The following is a 4,912-nucleotide window of genomic DNA, read 5'->3' on the forward strand; positions in this document are numbered from 1 at the left end:
GAGCTTTGTAGATGACAAAGTGACAGATGCTTAATTTTCATTTCCTCTGTTTAGTTTAGAGTTGCAGTGCTGGGTATTGAACCTAGGACCCTGTGTACACGGAAGGCCAGTGCTCTGAGCCTCCCACCCCACACCACCCCAAAGACTCTGAATCTTGACCAGGCTTGTCATTGTATAGCTGTGCATGGGTCAAAACTCACTGGACTACACAACTGGACAAGAGGGGAAATTCTGCTGCAGACATAGCTCAGTTAGTAGAGGGCTGGTCTATCACACGTGAAGCATGAGTTCAATCCCCAACACCATGTAAATCAGCACACACATATAGGAGGTACCCAGCGCTGTGGAGGTGGAGCCAAGAGGAACTGAAATTGAAGACCATTCTCAGCTAGCTATATGGTGGATTTGAGGACAGCCTGAGCTATGAGACACTCTTAGCAATACTCTCGATACTCCTCCCCAACCAAAACAAACAAACAAACAAACCAAACAACAACAACAAAAACCAAAGAAGCAAAGAACACCTGAGAATAAAAAGAACAGCAAAACGAGGAAAATGTCAATGTAAGCTATATCTTAAAATTATAAATATAATTAAATATGTAAACATTTCATAAATATTAGCTTTAACTATTCAGATCAAACAGTCTGTGGTTAGGGTAACTACATGTTACTAGAAGTTTCCTGTGAGGAGCTGGCTAAGTGGTGTAGAACACTGCTCTTGCAGAGGAGCTGGGTTTGATGTCTAGTGCCCACACAACCAGTGGCTCACAACTATCAGTACTTTCAGTCCCAGAGGATCTGACACCTTCCTCTGACTTTTGTGTACATTTGGGCATGCACATGATGCACATACATACATCAATACATACATACATACATGCACACATACATACATCAATACAAACACTCATAGATAAAATACTTTGAAAACATAATTAATTTACTTCATTAGATTCTTAGAGGAGGAAATTAAATACAGGTTTGTTACTTACTTTGTATGATGATACGTTACAGGGTATAGGAGAATGAGTACCTGCAGAGAGGAAGCCCATGGGCTGAGGGAAACCTAGGGCAGGCCAGGCCCTGAGAAGGGCTGGGATGTTAGCAGGGTGACAGATACTTGTGACACTGAGGGAGCCTGGAGGCCAGCGTGCACTTTGGCATGCCAATAGGCACCGCAGGTAGCCATTGTCCCCACTGCCTTTCCCAATCTGGAGAACTGGAGTTTCCTTTGGACCTGACAGATTTTGAACTCTTAGAAAAGAATTGTCAAAATGTAAAATATAATGGCAGCGATCTGTTTTGAAGGACATTATCTTTAAGGGACAGTCACAGCCTCCATGAAAAGTTTCATGGTACTGTCACTTAAGAGTTCAGTAGGTGTCATGGTGACTATGTCTGTGCCATGGAACTGCTATTTAGAGGGAGCACATGTGGCCCCACCACCACGTATTAGCTGAAGGCAGCGGGCCAAACTGTAAAGGGACTTGACTACAAGTTAGGCAGGGTTAGCCAAATCTATGCCACAAAAGCATCTAGCCTGGGCTCCCATATTTTACAAAGGATGTCGAGAAGGGTGGAGAGAACCACACAGGGGGAACAGATCGGGGAGAGTGCCTAGAAGGAGGTGGACAGCTGTGTGGTGGACTTCCCTAAGCACAGTACTGTGTGAGGTACCAGCAGTTGGGTTTCTGTGAGTTCAGGGACAGCCTAGAGTTAGTTTCAGACCTGTCTTTTTAAGGAGGCGGTGGAATTAGCGGAGCTGTGATATTTTGTCCCAAGAATCACATTCTTTACATGGTGAAGTGTCCTCTGCTATAAAAAGAGAAGAAACAAATCACACCAAGCGCCCGTCCTAACGAGCCAGGCTGCACCGGCAGAGGATTAAGTAAATAGGAACAGAAGGTCACAGCGATCGCTTGACAGACAACTGCCTATACCATTTGATTCCAAAATTAGCAGATGAGCTGAGAGACTCTCCTCCGAAGTGTCGCAGCTGGAGGTGAGCCTGGCTCTGGCTGACACTGGTCTCCTGGATTGCTGCTTGGAGGCTGAGACCTCTCTGTGGGAAGAAGGACTCCCTTGCCATTCTAGGCCAGTAGCAGCATTTCCAGAGGGGTGGCTCATTCACTGGCTTCCAGCTGGTGATGCAAGTGACCTTGCTGTTGACAGCCCAATCGGCCCACTCAGAGGCTTATCTAGAGTAGCTGTCTCTCTGGAATGAGGGGCAAAGGGGTTGAAGTTCAACTCACTGCCCTTGCTTGGCTTTCATGGTCTACCCAGTCATACCCTTTCATCTCCAGCCTTCTCCGAAGGCGTAGGAAATAACACGCTGCAGCTGATTATGGTTGTACACACCCTGTGACCCCAGAGCTTGGGTGTTCAAGACCAGTCAGGGCTACAGGAGCCCCTGTCTTAGTAAGCAAAAGCAATAAATAAATAAAGCCCTTCCTTTGGCAAGCCGATTCTCCTTAAAGAGCACCAGACAGGGCCCGGGAAGATGCTCGCTGGGCAAAGTACATGTTGGTCTAGCATTAGGACCTAAGTCTGACTCATAATGAGCTGCCAGTGCTGGGGTGTACCTGTGTGGCCAGCGTTGCTGGAGACCGAGAATGTCCTGGGGCTTTCTGGTTAGTTCATCTCTGAGCTCTACATCCCCTCGGGGCCTTTTGTCCAGGGGACTTAAACATATTTTATCTGATTCTTTCTCCTAGTCTGTGTGACAAGCACTTCTTGAACATTTGCTGTTTCCCATACTGTGCTGGGCACCTGAGACACAATGGTAAGACAGGCCAGTCTCTTTCCTCTTGAACTTGCAGCCCACTGTGGTGGTCCTCAGCTGTTTCTTCTACCTGGCCACGTTTGAGGGACACACATGGCTTTATGCAAGTCAGTGAATCAGTGTGACCAAAGCTCTCCCAAATAAACCAGAGACTAACGACTAGAGACACTTAAGTCTCTAGTGTTTAGATGCTGTGATGGTGACTCACTCAGTGTCTTTAGGGCAAAGAGGAGGGACACCCACAGTGGAGGGACACCCACAGTGGAGGGACACCCACGGTGGGAATGGAGTTAGACAAAGGTCAAAAAGGAATGACATTCAAAGAAACCTGAAAGAGTAGCGCGTGCTTCATCAGAGGGCATAGGACGGGTGTTACGGTGAGACAGCATTCTAGTCTATTCTAGCATTCAGAGAGAAAGCAAAGTGGTGGGCAGGGGAGGGATGCAGGAAGGAGAGCTAAGCGTGGACCCCTTTCTGGGAGCATGTGAAGTTTGAGGGTCTGTTAGCAATCTTTCATTGCTGTGACCCTAAGGAAAGAAAGGCTTAGTATGGTTTTCGGTTTAAGGTTGTGCCCGCTCCAATGGATGCCCCCACACCTGTCCAGTTTAACTGGACTGGGGGAGGGGGCGCGGGGGGAAGTGGCAGGGGGAGTTGAAGGTAGTGGAGGATGGATGTGATCGATTTACACGGTATAATTGTTTGAAGCCTTCAAAGAATAAATAATATTTTTAAAAGGGGATACAGTCTGTCATAGTGTGGAAGGGGCTACGGAAGGAGCACGGCGGGTCATGCTTGCCAGCGATCAGGAAGCAAACAAGCAGACAGGAAGTGGGGCTGGGCTCTACAGCCTCCACCCACCCCTAGAGACTCATCTCCTCTAGTAAAGCTCCACCTCCTCCAGTAAAGCTCCACCTCCTCTAGTAAAGCTCCACCTCCTCTAGTAAAGCTCCACCTCCTCTAGTAAAAGCTCCACCTCCTCTAGTAAAGCTCCACTTCCTCCAGTAAAGCTCCACCTCCTCTAGTAAAGCTCCACCTCCTCTAGTAAAGCTCCACCTCCTCTAGTAAAGCTCCACCTCCTCTAGTAAAGCTCCACCTCCTCTAGTAAAGCTCTGCCTCCACTAGTAAAGCTCCACCTCCTCCAGTAAAGCTCCACCTCCTCTAGTAAAGCTCCACCTCCACTAGTAAAGCTCCACCTCCTCTAGTAAAGCTCCACCTCCTCTAGTAAAGCTCCACCTCCTCTAGTAAAGCTCCACCTCCTCTAGCAAAGCTCCACCTCCTCTAGTAAAGCTCCACCTCCTCTAGTAAAGCTCCACCTCCTAAAGGTTCCATCCCTGCAAAGTCACCCAGTAGCCAGGGACCCACATATGAGCAGGTGGGAACCTTTCACATCCAGACTGTAGTAGTGTAGTAGGGATGTTGAGTCAGAGATAAGTGGTACCGAAAGCTGTCATTGGGGCAGCAAAGGGTGCGGGCAGCCCAAGAGGCTGTGTTAAAACTCTCACATTTAGGAAGGCACCCTAAAAATTCTAGCATGTAAGGGACTGGGGAGAAAGCGGAGGCAGAGACATCAGGCTTGAGGCCACTGGCAGGAGAAACAGGTTAATTTCCAGTCCACAGATGGGGAAACCAAGCCCCTGGCTTCACAGGGTTGCCTAGGGCCGACTGTCCAGTTGGGGTTAACCCAATTAGTGTAAACCCAATCAATCAGATGGCCGCCTTCCAGAGTTCTTGTGTCCAGTACTCACAAGTGTGGCCTTACAGTTTCTCATTCAAATATCGGATCCTAATGACAGTCCATCTTCCCAAATGAGGCTAGTCCAGCCTGCTCTTGTCTAAGAGTGGATAGAGCAGTCACCTCACAAGGGGATCCGTGCACACCGTCTGACCTTGAAGAAGGTTGTTAGCTAATCTGAGCACTACTCAGTTTCCTAGGCTCTCAGTACGATTAGTAAGAAGAGGTTCTGCCACTGCCAAGTGGCTGCCCAAAGTTTAATCATTAAGCAACTTTACAGAGCACTTTTACAAATTCAAGACAATTGGAAAATCAGCTTAGTTTACCTTGTTTTCCCAAACCATTTTTTTTTCTAACTCACGTTAGATACCCCTGACAGCCACCATGTTAAACCA

Source organism: Mus musculus, chromosome 6 (assembly GCF_000001635.26).
Source record: "Mus musculus strain C57BL/6J chromosome 6, GRCm38.p6 C57BL/6J".
Lineage (NCBI taxonomy): Eukaryota > Metazoa > Chordata > Mammalia > Rodentia > Muridae > Mus > Mus musculus.